At 40.5% G+C, this 20,636-nt stretch overlaps 1 protein-coding gene across 3 annotated transcripts in view; it reads left to right on the forward strand.

Moving 5' to 3' along the window:
* The window catches only part of large2 (LARGE xylosyl- and glucuronyltransferase 2), a 112,477-nt gene that overhangs the window by 54,084 nt on the left and 37,757 nt on the right, over positions 1–20,636 (forward strand). Inside the window, exon 1 of one of the 3 annotated variants that reach the window (XM_036584891.1) lies at positions 2,492–2,791. The exons of the other annotated variants lie outside the window; for them this stretch is intronic. The gene's annotated coding sequence lies outside the window, so the exon portion shown is untranslated. Of the gene's footprint in view, positions 1–2,491; positions 2,792–20,636 lie in introns of those variants that run through there. 3 annotated transcript variants of the gene reach the window in all.

Genomic DNA, 20,636 nt, shown 5'->3' on the forward strand with positions numbered 1-20,636 from the left:
CCATTTCAAGGCATAATGCAGAAAATTTTGCTCATTTCAAGAAACGATGTTCAAAACAAGCAGACGTAGCTGCTTATAGAATAAGACAATTACAGAACAAGAGACATGAAATGACTCAAAACATGTAAATGTATAGAAATAAACGGGACAGCCTCAATTGCACACATTGGGGCTTTGTGTGCATTTAAGATGTTTTCACTTGCCATGATATTTTGGAGTGTAAGTCTGTAGTGTAGATCAGGTAAGACATGTTTAGTGTCTGAAGTTTGCCTCTTTAGATTTGCACTGCAGCTACAAGGCTAATTTAGCTAACATGTAATGTGCTATAATCTACATCGTGCTAACTGCATGCCTAAACCATCACAAACTGGCCTAAAACCATTTTGCAATGTCAAGTAATTTTGATTGGACTTGCTTTTACACTTTGACATACAGTTATCTATAAACACGGACAATGATACGGACAAATTTCAGGCTTCATGCTGTCGGCTGCGACTTTTTAGCTGTGCTAATGCACTTTTGTCCATATAGATAACAGAGTGTCATACAGTGTCAGAAACCACATGAACAAGTCTATTTCAGATTAATGAATAACTCTACACAGTCTGAGATAAGTTAGCACAATGGTCATTGATGGAAAATAGGCTTCCATTACTTGTTATGTAGCTCCAGTACAAAACGTAATAGACCAAACGCCTTAGCTTAGCCTTAGCTGGTTCACTACATTTGTGAAATTGTGTTAATGTAATTTTTCAGTGAACTGTCTCTGTAGAGAGACATTTCCTGCCCTGCCAGTCACCATGATAACGGCCTAATGAGGACTAAAGGAACGTGAATGACGAAGAAAGCCATTAAGCCGACTGATAAGAGTGTTTGATTTCGCTGCATTGCATTAGGTACTGTTTACCATTAGTGTCTCTTAAGCACTCGTACAAGCAGAAAGAGCTTGTGAGATCATTTCTCATGTTAAAAAAGATCATCTGGCCTTCAAATTTCATAAACACACTTCCCTTAAGCCCAAATGTAGGCAAAGTTTGGCTTGTTGGTTTTGAACAGGAGCTGCAAGGCTAAGGTATCTAACAAATCGTCACTGTGCAAAGAAAAACTCCATTTTTGTCGATTTTTACTTTTCTACGTCATTTGAGCTCAGCAGCTGCCCTTTACTTTGTGAGAAAATTTTATGATGAGTGGACCAATATAAATGCTCCAAAGCTGCTTGGAATAAAATCAGTTTACATTGACTTACATTGAAAGTAAAGACGGTTTTTGCCCTCTCCTGTAAACTTACATTTTCTTTTTCTTTGGACAGTTTTGGACGAAATACTGAAGGGTTTTAGTGACTTAGCATTGTGAATGCTTGAATCATCATACGCTTGCCTTAAACAACCCCAAACGGACTTGCTTACAGGGATGTGGGAAGTGGGGGTGCTAAGGGGGCTGCAGCAGTCCTAGATTTCAAGATGATCAGGACAGTAAAAATACTTCTAAAAATACTGATAAATGACTGAACATGAGTATAATTTGAGCATAGTAAAAATCTAGGAGTTAGAAAATATTAATACGGTCAGCTTTCATCACATTATAGCACATTATAATACATTTTGCACGTTGTGTTTCATGCAAATCATCTATGAGAAAGAATTGGCGTATGATTTTGCACATCACTGCAACATTTTTGCTGCTTGATATTTCAGCTTCCCTGACTTAAACCTCTTTGCCACATCCCTGCTTGCTTAAGTCACTTCTGACACTGTATGATATACTGATATGTATAAAATGTGCTGATGGTGCTACTGCTGTTTTAGCTATAGGACATAATACATGCTGCTGTTGGACCAAAACCTGGTATCTCCATTTTTGTCGTTTTTCAGTTTTTGGCATAATTTGAAAATGCCTGCTGCCCTTTACATTGTTTGTAAGTTTCATGATGAGTGGACCAAAAGAAATCGCCTAAAATTACTTGGAAGAAATTCTGGCTCCATTGACTTACATTATAAGTAAAGCATGTTTTTTGCTTCTCCTGTAAAATGACCATTTTGGAAATACAAGGTTTTGTTCCGGCAGCAGCGACATGTTTGTTTTTATGGCATAGAGTCTCGTAGTTGCAGTACAGAACTAAAGAAGCTAACTTGATCTGCTGTGTGTGGGGCAGGAGGGAACACACACACACACACACACACACACACACACAGACACACACACACACACACACACAGATGGACCGTGAGATCACTTCTCAGGTTAATGCTGGAGTTAGACTTTGCACCTTTCCTGCATTCCTCCACTCCCCCTCGCTTTTGTCATGCAGCCGAAGGCATTTGGAAGGTGACACCCTCACCCCCCACCAACTCACCCCCCCCTCCCAAACCCCCACCCTCCAATCTCTCTAATACATGTGTGTCTCTATTCCTACTACATAGAAAGGAGGAGAGAGAGAGTTGTAGAATTACACAAATCAGGAGGAGAGAGAGAGAGAGAGAGAGAGTGAGAGAGAGTGAAGGTGGAGTCTTTGATCCTTCAGCCAGACGTAAACCAGCCCCAGCATGCTTTCAGCCCGAGCGGAGGAGCGGAGGGAGGAGCTCTCTCTCAGACTGAGGGAGGAAAGTTCAAAGTTTGCCAGCGGTGAATCGTATTGACTCCAAATCTCTGCAGGTCAGCCTGTAGTTTCATTCAGCTGTCAGAGCGCACGTCAAACCAACTCTAGGAAACTGGACTAAAGAGAAAGAGAGCGAAAGAGAATGGATAAAGAAAAAGGAGAAAGAAAGAAAGCTGGCCTTGGCGCTGTATAGAGGTAAAGATTACTATGCTCTGCTTTTTCTTCTCTTTGAATGCATCCTTTGTATCTCTCTCTCTCTCTCTCTCTCTCTCTCTCACACACACACACACACACACACACCTCTCTGTCTTCTTTCTTTATCCCTCTCCCTCAGCTTTCTCTTTCCTTCCTTTCTCTCTCTTGTTTCTTTCACTCTCCCTTTTCTCTCTATACTTTTGTATACCTTTTTCTTTTTCTCCCATTTCTATCTCTCCATTTTTCTCTCTTACCTTTCTCTTTCATTCTGTCACTCTGTACTCTCTCTCCTTCTCTCTCTCACACACACACCTCTCTCTTTCTCCTTTCTCTCTCTCGCTCTTCCTTCCTTTTCTCTTTCCTAAATGTCTCTCCCTTTTTTCTCCCTCACCTGTCTCATTCTCTCTCTCTCTCCCCTTTTCTCTTTCTCTCGTGCTCTCTCCCTTTCTCTCTCTCTATTTCTTTCCTCTTTCTCTCTCCCTTTTCTCTCTCCCCTTCCTTTCTCTCTCTTCTTTCTCTCTATCCCCTTTCTCTCTCTGTCTCTCTCTCCCCTCCTTTCTCTCTCTTCTCTTTCTCTCCCTTTTTTTCTCTCTCACCTTTCTCCCTCATTCTCTCTGTCTCTCCCCTTTCTTTCTACCTTCTCTCTCTCTCTCTCTCTCTCTCTCTCTCTCTCTCTCTCTCTCTCTCTCTGTGATATGATTCTTCATTACTCGTTTACAGAGTTTGCTCCACTTTCGTTCTTTCTCCTCTCTGTCTGAATGCAGTGTGTGTACTGTGTGCAGACAGTCGTGCTGTATTAGAGAACAGTGTCAGGTGTGTATTATATCTCCCTGAGGGCTACGCAGGGCTGATAAAGACGAGGTGTGTGTGTGTGTGCGGTGTGTGTGTGTGCGTGCGTGCGTGAGTGTGTGTGTGTGTGTGTGTGTGTGTGTGTGTGGCAAAGTTCTACAACCGAATAAAGAAAGTGGAGCAGACTGTATAGAGGCCCAGGATGTATGCAGTCATAATGAAGGCCTAACTACAGGACAGAAAGATCAGCCAATTACATCTCATTACTTTTACTTACTGTGTTATTACTTACCTTATCCATTCAGTACAGACACATAAAGCTGCAGGGCAGCAGTGTAACTCTATACAGAACAAAAAAGTTTGCACGTCCTCTGGTCAAATCAGGTCTTGTTGATTTTGTGAGTGTTGTTAACCAGTCCTCTAAAGAGAACACCTTTAAATATGATATTCTCTGCTCATTTCTACAGAGCCCTGCTGGTGACATCCCATATGATTAAAAATAATGCATGGCCATGACTTATTAAGGTGTGGGCTTGAGATAATTAAGTCATGGCACAGCTTATTAGGGCGTGGGAACGAGATAATTAAGTCATGGCAACCACATTAAGATCTCGTTCCCACACCTTACTAAGTCATGGCCGTGCATTAGGACTTCGTTCCCATGCGTTACTAATGCCATGATGCATTGTTTTTGTTTATACAGGATGTCACCAGCGGGGCTCCATAATTTTCAGTGTAGAAAAATTTATTTGAAGGCTGCCTAAATGAGGACTTTATGACACATTTATAAGCACTGAATAACATTAAAAAAACAGCATGTTTTATGAAGCAAATGATATTGTACTGACATAAAGGGGCCTTAAACACAACTGACAGACATGATGAAGCATCATTCCCAATTAATTCTGGAGTATTTATAATCAACTTATGTCAGTACATGTAACATTACCCGTTTTATAAGGCATGATGACTTTTTTTTACATAAGCTGATTATAAATACTGAAATCTATAAGGTGCCCTGCGATGGACTGGCGACCTGTCCAGGGTGTATCCTGCCTTCCGCCCAATGACAGTTGGGATAGGCTCCAGCACCCCACCGCGACCCAGAAGGATAAGCGGTTTAGATGATGTATGTATGTATGTATGTATGTAAATCTATAAGGTAACTCTTTATTTAAAGATATAAATCTATATAGGGACATCATGACGTGTAAGCACTGAACAACATGTTTACATATAAAACTTCAGAATTTATAATCAGCTTATGTGAGCATTTGTAGGAAGACATATTATGAAGTAAATTACATTGTGACAAACATCTGGGAATGTGTACTGCTGTGTCTGGTATATTTCACCAACACAGTAACCACCAAAATGCCACTACAATGTCAGTCTCACTGCACCCAAATAATACCTGCTCATTGGTGGTCCTGTGGGGGGGTCCTGACCACGGATGAACTGCAGAACTACAGAGTGTCCCTATATGGTGCACCAGTGGACCTGATAAAATGCATAATGGATGTAGATAAACAGTAGATGTACCTAATAAAGTGAGCGCATTCCTGAGTAAGAGAATGAGAGCTTGTTAATAATACGGTGTTCAGTATAACTAAAGAAGGTTCCTCCAGGGCCTGTTTGCAACCATACAAGTCTGGACATGTGACCAAGACAGACAGTGCACATGAACAAGAGTGCGCATAGTACGATACTTAATCACAGTGCAGCCTGTGCACAAATGCTGCAAACAGTTAAAGCAGTAAATAGGCAGTAACTATGCTGGATTAGACAGTATGAAACTCATAGAAATGTTTAAGAATGGAATTAGCGCAAATACCTGATTAGTTTACCTGTGCAAATCATGTACAAATCATAACACAACTCAGCATTGGCCAGTCTATAAGGTAACACTGTACCTAAAGGCTACCTATATGGGCCATTCTACAAAACTGGTAGAAAGTCAGAGTTCAAAACACATTTCAGACTTTTGACTGACTTGGATTTAGACTACAATCCTTTTGCTCTGAGTGACCCTAAACTTAATAATGTTCATTTTATTAAAATAAATGATTGAACATTCCATTTAGTCACATTGTATACATTACAGATTGTAGTTCCACATGGCAACAAAATGTATCTATATCTATATCTATATCTACATCTATCTCTCTCTCTCTCTCTCTCTCTCTCTCTCTCTCTCTCTCTATATATATATATATATATATATATATATATATATATATATATATATATTTCTTTTCAGAAATCGTCTTTAGATTTATATGGATTTTGTTACATAAATCGGGCGGCACGTTGACGCAGTGGGTAGCGCTGTTGCCTCACAGCAAGAATGGCCTGGGTTCGGTTCCCGGCCAGGCGACCAGGGTCGTTTCTGTGTGGAGTTTGCATGTTCTTCCCGTGTCTGTGTGGGTTTCCTCCGGTTATTCCGGTTTCCTCCCACAGTCCAAAAACATGCAGTTAAGCTAATTGGACGTGCTAAATTGCCCCTAGGTGTGAATGTGTATGTCTGTCTGTCTGCCCTGCGATGGACTGGCGACCTGTCCAGGGTGTATCCTGCCTTCCGCCCAATGACAGCTGGGATAGGCTCCATCACCCCACCGCGACCCAGAAGGATAAGCGGTTTAGATGATGTATGTATGTATGTATGTTATATAAATCTAAAGGTTAAAAGGTTAATAGCTGTTTTGTCAATACAATGTCATTTACTTCATAAAACATAAAACAATGTCAATTTGTGAATACCAACATAAGCTGTTCATAAATATATAAAGTATTGCTTTTTAAGTTTGTTATTCAGTGCTCAGGTGTTGTGAAGTCCTGATGAAGATACCCTTTAAATGCAGCATGACCCGATTTCTTAATATTCCTTTAAGTTTATTCCTCTATTTACGAGTATAATGAGGAGATGGAGGCCTGTAGTTGATGCTTCCATGGTGATTTATGAAGCAGAGGCAAGTTCCCAGCAGCTTCTGAGAAAGTGCACCATTTATTTAGTGTAACCTGGCACGCTACTTCATAGCTGGCAATCAGCCAATTAGCCATTTATTGTGATTAATCAATAAAAATAAATCCACGTCCATAACCCTCCTCAGCCTAGATCTGGCAGCTGATCAGCGCTGCTGGAGGCGCCGACAGAGCGGCGTGATCGTCTCTCCTGAGAGAGTATCTGCTGACTGACGCTCCTCTCTCCGCTATTTCAGAGAAAAGAGAACTTTTACATTAGGACGTGTGACCTTTAACCCAGAGAAGTGCTTTACTCTGCGGGACTCCGACGCACAGCTGAGACAAAACGCCTCTAAATCGTCTTAGAGCATCACTGTTTCTTTCTCTTTCTTCTTTTTTCCCTCTCTCCATCCTCTTTGTCCATCTGTTAGTATCTTTCTCTCTCTCTTTCTCTCTCCCTAACTTTTTCCCCTCTTTCTTTTTTACTGAGATGTAACCTTTTTAAATTGTTTTAAGGCATTTCACTCCTTTTTTTCTCTCTCTTTCTCTGTTCATCCTTCTCTCTCTCTGTCTCTGTCCCCTCTCTTTATTTCCTTTTCTCTCCCTCTCCATCCTCATGACTTTTTTCTGTTTTTTTTCTCTCTCTCTTTCTCTCTCTCTCTCTCTCTCTCTCTCTCTCTCTGTTCATATGCAACCCTTTTTTAACTCTCACTCCAACCTTTTTAAATTGTTTTAAGGCATTTCACTCCTTTTTTTTTCTCTTTCACTATCCATTGAGCTCTCTCTCCTCTCTCTCTCTCTCTCTCTCTCTTCTGTGGTTAGTGTGGTCTGAGACACTGAGAGATTACTGAACCTGATTTGTGAGGTTTGGTGAAAGAGAGAGAGAGAGAGAGATTAACTGGGTTTAAAGCCTCAAAGGGACGTCTCGAGCGTGTGAGGGGATATTAAGAGAAGAACAAGGGATATACAGAGCAAGAGAAGGATGGAGAGAGAGAGAGAGAGAGAGAGAAGTTTTGAAGATTAGCCTCCTAATGCACATGGTATCAGACTCATGGACAGGCTCACACACGGAGTCTGGATGACTGATATCCCATGATCCCTCAGTGCAAAGCCTCTGAAGAGCACTTCTTACAGGCTGTCTGTTCTCCTCTGGTGGCTTAAAGATGGGAAAAGACGCTTTGAGGCTCTAAGTCTTCGCGCTAGACTCTTCAAGCTGCAAGACTTCTGCTTTTCTGCATGTACAAAGTACAGGGCGTGTTTTCATAATGAGTATGACTGAATAGGGCTGTGCACGCAGCTGCCAGTTTATTAGAAACATCCACTATATATAGTTCATAAACTGTATATAGTCACACTTTGTGGATATGCAGTTCCTGACTGTAGGTCATCTGGTGTTTAGTGTGACCAGACGTTGATGTTGAAAGTTGTATTACATCAAATCTGTACGAGTAGAGTGTAAAATGAGCTTTTTGGCACTTTCCTGTGATGCTTCCAGTGTGCTCCAGCTGCACTTAGTGTTATCTAGGACGCAGCACCAGAGACCCACAGGCACAGGGCTTCTTGTCCGGTGTGTGTTAGCCAAATGTTATCAGTGGGTGACAGGTCTGATCTGCAGGCGGGTCAGTTTAGCACCTGGACTCTTTTAATACGGAGCAATGCTGTTGTAATACATGCAGAATGTGGTTTGGCATTGTCTTGCTGAAATAATTAAGGCCTTCCCTGAAAAAGACGTTGTCCGGATGGCAGCATATGTTGCCAAAACATGTATATATCGTTCAGCATTAATGGTGCCTTCACAGATGTGCACGTCACCCATACCATGTGCACTAACGCCCCTCCATACCATCACGGATGCTGGCATTTGAATTGTGCACCAGTGTAACAAGCTGAGTGGTCTTTAGCTCGGAGGACACAGTGTCCATGATTCAGAAAAAAATTCAAATTTTGATTTATCGGACCACAGGACACTTTTCCACTTCCTCTCAGTCCATTTTAAATGAGCTCAGCCCCAGAGAAGGTGGCGGTGTTTCTGCATCCTCTTTATATATATTCTGGATGCTGTTTTGTTGATGTTGAAAGTTGTATTCCATCAAATCTAATGAGTAGAGTGTAAAATGGGCTTGAGCTTCTTGTTTTTTGGCACTTTCCTGTGATGCTTCCAATGTGCTCCAGCTGCACTTTGTCTTATCTAGGACCCAGCACCAGAGACCCTCCGACGACACAGGCCTTCTTATCCAGTGTGTGTTAGCCTTTAGATGGATGCAGTAGTCTTTCCTACTTTTAGACTAAACAGATTAGAAACCAAAAGGTAAGACGCTGGCTTTGCACTGCCCTCTAGTGGAGCATAGAGGTTAGACATCTCATGGTTCTTAAACATGAGAATGTATAAGGTCAGAGAGAATCTTATTTGCGTATCACAAATTCTGCTTTACCATAGACTATTCAAATATTCAAGAATTATGACCAGTTAAAACAGAAACTGGCCAATAATGATTAGAGTAGAGGGCACCTGGGCATTACAACATGCTGTCTGTAATTGCCCACCTATATAGTGGAGCTATAAGGCATTCTTGTGGACAGGCGATACATGTAGAACAGTTTTAGTAGATTGTGCATTCATGTGGGTAAATGAGTATGTGAGAGAGAGAGAGAGAGAGAGAGAGAGAGTGAGTGCATTGAGGTGATTATGTCTTAATCAGAGCGATCTTGTCTCTGATTATATGCACAGCTAAAAAGCCCCTCATTTAAAAGGGCAACGCAGCACTAATGCCACGTCCACTCCACAGAGATTATTCCATCCCACTTTAATCACATTATCATACTTTTCACTGCAGTTTGATTGACATCAGCAGCAGGGTCGTGTCGGCCCCGCGTTTCGGCTCATTGCCCTGAAGAGAAGGACAGAATAAGAGGAAAGAGATGTTCCATTTAAACAGTATAGTGTAGCGTCCACTCTGTGTAGCATATAATCATAGTGCACATTACAATGAAATGAATGCATCATTTGTAAAAGGTCACTAAGCAATACAGATCTATCAAATATCTATTTAACCCTTTGAAATCTAGAGATTCAGCTGTCGTTTTGCTATACTATTAAATGTAATTATATAAACACATATAAGCCCCCACATCTTTTCAAACTGCTGCTTTTCAAACACAAGATCACTGGACGGCTCAGCACGCTTGAAAGAGAATGCTAACTGTTAATTCTGTTGAGTTGAGTGAATGGGGCTAGGGGGAGGACCATCCTACCCACCCCAGATGGCTATGGCATCACCAGGAATCGAACTCGTGATCTCCTGAAGATAGAGCCAACGATTAGATGGTGACACCTTCGGCTCGTGGATTCTTGTCATAGTGGAGGCTCTCAGGGGGAACTGGAGCTCCACTTTGCTGTGGCTTTTTTTAGTTCGCTGCTCATTGATTTATACATAGATCTCTTGTGAGAACTGTCCAGTATAGTCTGCTGAATTTGTCCTCCAGTTCTAGTGTTACTGATATGCTGGTATCAGTGGTGTGTTTTGCTTGTAAATGATGCTTCAGACTCAGTGAACTTCACTGGCAAATACATTTACCATGGCAGTAGCTGGAAACATCTTTTATCAAGAGAGCCAGCAAACAAGGGAGCTACAGTCACTCATAAAAACTCAGCTATAAAACAAAATCACTGGAGAATCACTGCATTACTGCTTATGTTTCTTTTTCATTTGTCTCTTCTATCATGAGGTAATCCTCTAGATCTATATACACTCTCTTAAAATTTTAATTCATAGAAACTAAAATTGTGCTGGCTGTAATTATGCCGTCATTGGGCCTCATTCACCAACCGTTCTTAAGATGAAATTTCTTCTTAATAGCCATTTACGCAGTTTTCCCAAATAGTCTGGACATTCTCCAGTGTTTTCTTATCTGGGATTTGTTCAGAATCTACACACACTCGAGCACAAAGGTTGAACAATTCTGCAGTTTAAGAACATCATGAATCTGACGTGGACATTTTCTTAGGAACTTTCTCAAGAACACATTTAAGAACAAACTTAGGAAGACATTGGACAATGAGGCCCAATGTGCTGGGTGTAATTAAGCCATCATTGTCTTTTCTGGTAATACACTGGCTTTAGTTTACAGACAAGCCCTCCTGGTCATTGTGTGGGAATCTTAATAGGTCTCCTGCAGGTCAACTGCTGCATCAGACATACTAGGATTTCAGCTTTGGCTAGTGCTCACACTTAGCTCTTCCTCATTTAATTACAGTTGCATTCCCATTCGCATAAAAGTGATTAGTGGAATATTATGGCCATGATGAAAAAAAACTAGAGGTGATGATGTTGGAATTATGTCAATATCAGCAGATATTTTCTTAAAAATATAAGAAAAAATAATCATATTGGCTGCCCCAAACCCTAACCACTAAATTTCAACTTTAATTTTAACTTTCATTTTTTCCATTTAAATTTTTTTCATATCTGTTTGATTTCTTCTAAAGTGAAGTTGAAAGATTTAGATTAATCATTAGTTAATTTTTCTGTGTCTTCATGTTATTTTAGCCACGCCCCTGCATTTTAGGGCAGGAAGTGAGACTGCAGCCCTGTCCCTCATGACCACATGGTGAGCAGTTAGTTTGAAGTAAATGTGTCCCAAAGTCTGAAAATCAGAGTGGACATTCAGAATGGCCACTACCGAAACATTTTCTGCAGTTGGGTAAACTTTTTTGTGTTTTGATGAAAAATATTTAGTTTATATGTGTACAGCTGTGCACAGCTGTGTTTGCTAGTCATGTACTGGCTAGTGCTTTTGAGTTCTGCTCTAAATGAGCTAAACTTGTCACTATCGAAACAGTTATGATTGTTTTTCTAGTGATAAAATGGAATGTTGAGTCATTTTTTAAAATAAAATAAACATAATTAAGGTATCGGGTCACTCAAAGCAAAAGAGCTTTAGTCTAAAATCCATGTCAGTTAAAAGTCCGAAATGAGTTTTGACTCTAATTTTGATGCAGTTCAGTAGAATCATCCATATATAGCAATCTAGAGTAGCAGAGCCTTTAGGCAACACTGGGATAAAACATCTGTGTTTATACAGTTCCCTGCATTTGTAACGCTACATAAATAAATGTTATATTTCTCCATTATGGTAATCCAGGTGAATTTAGTCCTAATATTCGCATCGGCAGGTCCAGCATGTACATGGAAAACATTGGGCCTGGTTTCCCATATCAGTGCTATTACCAGATTTACAAACTGTAATCAGATATACGGAGCCCTGCTGGTGACACCATGTATAAACAAAAACAATGCATGGGAACGAGATCCTAATGCGTGGCCACAGCTTAGTAGGGCATGATCTCGTTCCCACACCTAAGTCATGGTCATGACTTAATTATCTCGTTCCCACACTTTACTAAGTCATGGCCACGCATTAGGATCTCATTCCCACACCTTACTAAGTCGTGGCCATGACTTAATTATCTCATTCTCACACTTTACTAAGTCGTGGCCATTAGGATCTCGTTTCCACACGTTAATACAGCATGATCATGCATTATTTTTATTTAAACAGAATGTCACCTGTATAAATAAAAATAATGCGTGCCCACGACTTTGTAAGGCATGAGAACAAGATAATTAAGTCGTGGCCACAAGATCATGTCTTACTAAGCCGTGGCCATGCACTATTTTATTTAAACAGGATGTCACCAGCAGGGATCCATAGATATAACAGGTAGAGTGCGATCAGATTGTTCGGTCGCAATAAACTATGATATAAAATAAATCTCCTCTTATACTTACAAATACAAACATGGTACACACTGACAGAGTTTCTCCTTCTTTTAATGGTTAAATCCACTGGTAAAGAAAAGTGAGACTGTCTGAGCCAGTTCAGGGGCAGCCGTGCCACTGGTCAGACAGGTCCTGACCTGAGTTATTGTCACTGCCATTTCCATTATCATTTCACTTTAAAAGTCAGGCTGTAGTCTAGCCAATGACAACTGAGACAAGAGAGGGAGAGAGAGAGAGAGAGAGAGAGAGAGAGAGAGAGAGAAAGAGAGAGAGAGAGAGAGAGAGAGAGAGAGAGAGAGAGAGAGAGAGAGGGGATTGTATGGATGGAATGGACCATGAACAAAAGGTTGCGTGCTCGGGGCTTTGTAGTTTTATGTGCGTCTCCTGGTGCAGATGAGATGAGTGTGGGGCTGTAAATGTCATTGGTGGTCTCTGCGTGTCTATATTTCACCTCCACAGCTTCTCTCCTGCACTCCCTCCGTTATTTCTACTTTACTGGAGCTTTTATCCCAGCGGGCCGTAAGCATTTTGTTTTGTTGCTTGTTCGACAAAAGATCCTCATTAAAGATGGCCAGCTAGCCCTGTTCTCATTCTCTCTCTCTCTCTCTCTCTCTCTACCTCTCTCTCTTCCTCTCTCTCTCTCTCTTCCTCCTAAGGCTTACCATCATCTAAAACCTGCATGGTTCAGTTCCTCTGTATATTGTAAGTCCTTAAAGGGATCTAAAAGAGAACGCAGTGTATGCTCCGCTTCGATCACAAGGCAGCTCAGATTGAGGCAGCAATTGTGCATTTTTTTGACATCTTGACTTTTGTACCCGCACCTGTACCTTAAATTAGGATGAGCGTGGGCGTAGCTAGAGGTAGGCAGTGTCCACCTAATAAAAAGCTGTCGCTTTCTACATTTTTTACAACTGATAAATGAACATTTTTCAAGTTTTTATGGAGAAAACAGACAAAGGTCCGAAACATTAGCAGCTTTTAAGCAGCATTACTGCAGCCGGTTTCCTCCTTATTTCTGCCATAAACCTGTAAACCTATAAATAATGCTAATTTTTCTAGCGATGTTATTCTAGCACAGGGGTCGGCAAACTAAATGTTAAGAAGAGCCATTTTGTCCTTTCAAGAAAAATCACCAAACCACCTTGGGAGACAAAACATTTTGCGCCCTTTTTACCATCTTGGCTGTAAATATGTCTCAGTATGTGCTAATGTACCAGTATAAAGGCTAAAAATATAAACGAAATACAGACTCACTTTGCTCTGCTTTAAGCTATAGCTGCTTTTCTCACATCTCTGGCAGGAAACTTTCTCACAAAAGTAGAACAGTTTCTTGTAAAATGTCTCTTAATGTTTGACTTTCTTGTCGTTCGCCAGCTTCTTGTTCGAATTTTCCCATTCCACCCTAAATGGTGCCTGAGGTGCCAGAATGTAACTGCTACACCATTTAAGGTGGAATGGGAACAAGAAGCTGGCAAACAAGAAGCTGACTTCAACCTCGTGACATTTTAGTGTTTGACAGTTTCTTGTTGTACATTAAACGTATCAGGAAACCAGCTGAGCGCTTATAAATGCAAAAAAGTCCATTTGTCTCTAAATTGTCGGTGTTTGTCTTAAATCTCAGTCTTTGCCTTTTCATTAGCTACTAGCTGGGCGAGATTGTTGTCTTTGTTGCTATGTGACCAGCAGTCTGCGCACCAATCTTCAGGATGAATTAGCAGATATAGGCTACATTAACGTTTAAGACCATTTATTGTTAAAACTGTGTTAGAATGATCAGCAGAGCTTTATTTTACTGCAGAGAAGGATTATGGAGCCTCACGTTGCCGACTCCTGTTCTAGCACCATGATAAAGCAATGTTATGTTAATGCCAGGCTAACAGTGATGTAGATTCACTTTCCCACAATTTGCTTGTAAGCTTTCTGCCAAGTTGCTCGGACTAGATCTAAACATCATAAAAACTAGGTCTATAAACTAAGGTCACCTTTTTTGTTACACAGGGTTATATTTAGTATGATTTAGCTATGTACAAGGATGCTCAAGCACTCAATTAACCATTTAAAGTGGCAGTATTTGAATACTGAAAGTAGTTTTGGGGCAGTCTTTGCATTTCATTGGAATCTGTTGCACTGGAGAAAATGTCCAGACCAACAGTTCAGGGGAAAACTGATTTTATGTGTTAACAGAGCTGTCAAATGTGTAAGTTTTGCTCATATTTGCGAGTATGTTATGGATTAGCTTCCTACATATTTATGGCAGTCATTGTTATAAGTACTGAGTCTAGATCAGTGATCCTGAGCTGGTTTGTGAAGGTAGACCCTCGTGTCTAAAGAGGCAGCCTGCAGTTTAATTCATTTTTAAAGTTTGTAAGTAAGTCATACCCCCACATCAGCAAGTCTGCGCCACCTTACTGAAGACCTGGATGTGGGTTGAAGTTTTGGGGATGTATATTTACAGAAACAGTTTTAACTGTTTGGGTGACTATTGAGTTCTAGTGTTAGCAATGTTAGCCTCACCGCTTCAGTTCTAAACTACACTGAAAAGATGTCTTGTCAGTTCAACCTAAAACAATTACTTTATGCGGTAAAAAGCAATTGAATTTTATTCAACTCAAACGATTACTTTGATCTAAAGAATCATTCATGAAAAGTATTTATTTAGATTGATTAAAACTAATTCAATTGCTTGTTACCACATTAAGTCATTTGTTTAGGTTGAAATGACAAGTCATTTTTTTACAGTGTAAAGAAGCAGATTTGGGCTCCAAACGTGTCTCGGCCGATCGACTACACTCCAAACAACCCGTTCTGCCTTTATTTTAGTAACAACATAGCAGTTAAGGGTACAAGGGATGTGAAAGAGGCTGAGAATACATCATGTACTTTGTTGTCACCACCGACAGCTCAGACAAGAGGCCGTCTTTGTTGATGTTTGGAACCTCTGACCTGATTTAATAACTAAAATCCATGGACAAGAAACATCAGGCCCTGTGCGGTCAGACTCGTGCATGAAAGCCTGACCCAGGATGAATGTGAGCTCATGGGTGAGCGAATGTTAATGAAGAGCAGATGAGAGATGGCTGGCAGGTGAGCTGTACGCGCTGATGCAGAGTGCCAGGGGGAGAGCGATGTTCCACTGGGGTTGGGGGGGTGGGCGGGTGGGGGGGGGTGGTAGTACACCTGCTCCAGAATAGACTGAGGGAACGGACTGAGCGGCTGTCTTTAATAAAGAAAGGAATGGTTCAGCGAAAAGTCTGAGTTCCACATTTTCCCTCTCGTTCCAAATGTAATCGATCAGTAAAAACATGTTTGGTGTCTCAGGTTTTCTTCTGTAGTTTTACAGCAGAGCTACAAGGCTAATGTAGCTAAAAAGTAATGGAAGCTTATGCGCCACCATTTAGAACTTAGATCATCACAAACGTGCCTGACACCATGCTGAGATTGATGGACACACTATGGAAAACAGAATTTTCCTAACATTTAAAAAAAATAAACGAGTTTGACATAAACACTGAGTGTGTTTACATGCACTTAATAATTTGATCATAATTGGATTTCTACAGTTATCTGATTATTCAAATTGTCATGTAGTCAGAATAGTCTGATTTCTTATTATCGGGGAAAGGTCTAGAAATCCGATTAAGAAATCAGATAAAGAGAGCTGGATTTTAGCTCAGTAATCAGATTTCTCAGTGCAGGTAAACTCTTACTCTGATTTCTTTCAGATTTCTCAGTCTGCACATGTGCGAAAATAGCAGCAAAACACTTTTGGAGTGACACTGAAACCAAATACATGCATGACGAGGTGAAGGATTTAAATATTCTTCATCTTCTAGATGATGTATTTTCATATTTTAAGGTAAAGTGGCGCAATGTTTAAAAAAAAGCTGCAGCATGAAGTTTGAGTTTTACTTTACGTTTACGTCACGTCTTCTTCTGTGAGTTTATCGGCTCACTGCAAAGCAGAAATCTGATTACTGTCTGACTCATGTAGACATGGAGTTTCCCCATTATCTGATTACTTCAGTGCACATAAACGCGTTGATCGGATTGCTGACAAAATCTGATTTTCTGCAGTCATCGGATTATTAAGGGCATGTAAACGCACTCATTGTCAATGTTTTAAACCGTACCTCACTCCATACAGTCCATATATGGACACTAAGCTGCACAAGCAGCTCTATTTGAATCCATTGTTTTTGTGATGTCACAATATTTTTCAGTCAGTGTTTGCAAGTGAAAGTCTAATATAGGTAGTTTTTCAAGATTTGCCAAGATTTTTAAAAAAACACGAGTGAAACTTTCTCCTTTATCTTTTTTGGACTTGGCCTTCATTCTCACTTCATCAACATTCTCACTCTGTTGAGCTGAAATAAAAGAGAAGCACACGTGTGATGAATTCAGGCATTCTCTTTGTTTCCTGGCCGTTCCCCACTCGACCCCATGATCAGCACCCACTGCGCCACTCCTCGTTATGTCCACCTCGTTAGGGGACAGGCGAGGCAGGCTGGGGGTAATTAGCTGTAGGGGAGTTTGGATGAGGCTGACGGCTGGCAGGAGTTGAAAGGTGCCCCCCGGCTGTAAAGGGGCACATTACGGCTACCTGACCGTGTGGCATCATGACTGTTGACCTTTTGTACTGGACAGCAGCCACTGGGGGGGATTGCGGAAGGTCTTGGAGGGGAAGAGAGAGAGAGAGAGAGATGGGGGAGTGAGAGAACGAGAAAAAGTAAACGGGGAACAACAACGAGAGAGAGAGATTTAGCACGTCTTTACTGTACTAATGTACTACTACTAACTATTAGAGCAACAGTTGTCACACATTCAACAACACAGAATACAAAATGAGCTACATGTAAATACATTTTCTTTTCTTTTCTTTCTTTCTTTGTTAATTGGTTAAATTAAACATTATGAATCAAAACAGGAAACATCCTTCACTCCCTACAAATCACTACACCTTACATTGTCAACCAGTTTGTAATATGCATGTTTAGGCTCAGAGAAAGAGAGAGGGAGAGAGGGAGAGAGAGAGGGAGAGAGGGAGAGAGAGGGAGAGAGAGAGCTGGTTTGCAAGTAAAATGTTCTCACAGAACAGAAGCATTAATGTGATTTGATCATTTGGTCCTAGAATGTGACACTAATCTGCTTCACGCCTTCTTGTAAAGCAACTAAAGGCGAAAATCAAATTTGCATAACTTCCCCATTACCCCAGTTACATGTGTATGCAGGGGCGTGGGAAGTGGGGGTGCTGAGGGGGCTGCAAGACCCCCTGATTTCAGGACTGCAGCTGCTAAAAACAATAATAATTACACAGATACATACACTATTTTTATTTATGCATTTCCAAAATCTGAAGTAGCTGCACTGTTAACTCTGTATTTACAGCACAGTGATCTGAATTGCTTCCCTCGACAACAGCTGGCCGCTTTGTGGGAGCATCATTTGCACACTAAAATGTGTGCAACATTTTAGGTACTGATAAAAAACTGTCTGTTAAAGTTGTATAGAAACAAATAGTTTATAAAATATTACCAGGAACTTACATTTCCATTGCTTACAATGACACACAGTTAAACATTTTTCATTAGAAATCCCATTAAAGTGGAAATGTAGCAAGTGTTATATATAAAAACAAAAGCATGTCACATGAGTAAAAACAATAGTGGCAGTCATCTTCAGGACTTCACAAAATTCATACACAGATTGATATCATGGCATCTTGATTCACTACGTTTTTCACTACTCTAGGTCTCCATTTTCAAATTCATATGAGAGCAAGAAATATGGCAAAAAGATACAGGATTTCTGAGATTTTGTAAACTTGAACAGACAAAAAAAATGTCACATTTACAAAATAACATAAAAATTCAAAAAATACAGTAATATTCAAAAGTTTGAGCACCCTTGGTCAAATGACATTGTGTTAATTTCGTAAGTGAAAGTAAGTTAATATATCTTCTACAGAAAACACACTTCTGCACATTTTAATGCAAAACTACTGTTTATTTTTTGGTTGTTTGTTTTTTTGCTAAATTTATCATTCTGGGGAAAACAATCCAAAAGTTATGGCATATTTTATATTTTATGTTTTACAAAACCTCTCCAGAAAGGTAGCTTTACATGAGAAGGAAAAACGTTTTGGCCATTCATCATGAAATTTTGACACATCATAAAGGGCAACTGGCTATTTCAAATTATGTCAAAAAATTAAAAATGGCAAAAATGGAGATTACAGGTTTTGCCCTGACAGCAGTGATTATATATATTCTTTTCACTCAGGAAATCAACATAACAGATCATTTAACCAGGGTGCTCAAACTTTTTCTTACGTCTGTGTAAGGACAGTGTTATTCATCATTTCACATACTGCACTGCATGAAATCCAACTAAGCAGACTGATTAATGAAGCATGCAGTTCAGTGTTCGGTGCTGAAGATTTCCGTGAGATGCTGAGAATAACAATGTGATGTGATTTGTCACGATACAGTAAAATATTGTCATACTGCCCTCCCCTATATCCAACTTTACAGAGAATTGTACGACTGTGTGAGTTTAAGCTGTAAGTCAGTTTTGCCTTTAGGTTCTCTGTCTCTGCTCAAGGTCACTGGAGTCGTGCTCTGTGCCTGAACTCTTTGTGTTCTTGTGAAGATTCCTTCTCTTACTTTTGTTGTTTTTTTTCTCCGCTCCTTCGTGCATCTGTCCCTGAAGTTTCAGGGAGTGGGTGTGATGCCAATTCTGTGTGTAAACAGGCAACTGTGTGTGTGTGTGTGTGTGTGTGTGTGTGTGGGTGGAAGAGTGAGGTCTGGAGAACAGAACAGTGTAACACCATGTGAAAGTGGCAAACAAACAGACAAAAAGGCAGCAAAACAAAGGCAGGTGCCGAAAAACAGAGGTCTGATTATTAATAAAATTGCTGCAACATAAACAAAGTCATTCTGAGTGGTTTGGTGTGAAATGCTCTGTTCTAGAGAAACTTACAGACTCAGAATTGTTCACAGTGAAGGTGATAGGAACCAGACGTCTGAAGATTTTGACGCTTCTGAAAGCTCCTTCACAGAAAGTTACTGCATGAAATGATTACAAACATGCTGGCTGATGCCTGAGACATTGTTTAAAGATGGCTTTTGGCCTAAAATGTGAGCAGTGTACTCACTGCTCGACCTCAAACTACTATGCCTACGAGCGCAGCCATTGGCTCACGAGCTGCTGAATGCTGCCGTTTTATTGCCCCCTACTGAAACATCTGCATGAATTGCGGCCTGTTTCATGTAAATGATATGCAAATTAGGTGCTGGTAGGCTGGTACTTGATTTCACGCACTCAAGTTGGTTCATTATTTACACTTAAATCTTCATTTGTTTTCATGATGTACGAAAGGTTCATGAATCAGATGTAGTTCGTACGGATTACTGTCGTTACTGTTGACAGACAAGCGTGCAACAGCCTCAGGATTCACTAGATTTTGTCTGAAGCACAACATAGCACTAAACAGCACTGTGGGACATCACAGAACACAGAACCACATCATCCTTCCTAAAAATGTCACATTTCATCATGACCACCAGTGGAAACTCTTAGCGACTGGTCATTCTTAATGTTTCAGTTTAGGTCAGCTCAGCTCATGCCAAAGCACTGATGACGTACAGCTGAAACGTCTGCTCCGTTTATGTCTGGCTTGTAGTAGCATGCAAAACAAACCCCTTCTTTAGCAGAATGTAGGAAGCACACTTTGATTCACACTTAGTATTTGATGTAGAAATATGGATGATAACCTTGGATCTTGTAATGATAACTGCTAAAGAATTAATGGGCATTCCAGCCTGAAACTAGCATTTAATATGTTATTAGCCGTGTTCTGTAATATTCTGTAGTACAGCGTTGCATCTCTCAGCTTCATCAGTTTGACAGAGTCCACGATTTTGTGTTCGTTTTTGCATTCACATCTATCACTATGTTCACTACACAACCCAGCATGCATTGCACAAATGCTTTGTATAACTATGGGGAATCCCCTGATGTGATGTAACATGCTTACTGGCTCCCAGACAAACTCTAAGGCTACGTCCACATTACAAGCCTCATTGCTCAAATCTGATTTTTTGCTCAAATCCGATCTCTCTGACACAATGGTTCACACTGGTTTGGGTAAGTGATTCAAATCTATCATTAATGTGAACGAACCGGCGTCCTGAAATGACCCGCACGCGCACATCCTACACAGTAACGTACGTGTGTCATCAGCAAACAGACTAACGAGCAGAACGAGCTTCGCTGTGAAGATAATTAACTCTGATCAGCTCTCAGCTTCATTATTA

The sequence above is a fragment of the Colossoma macropomum genome, unplaced genomic scaffold (genome assembly GCF_904425465.1).
Source record: "Colossoma macropomum unplaced genomic scaffold, Colossoma_macropomum, whole genome shotgun sequence".
NCBI lineage: Eukaryota > Metazoa > Chordata > Actinopteri > Characiformes > Serrasalmidae > Colossoma > Colossoma macropomum.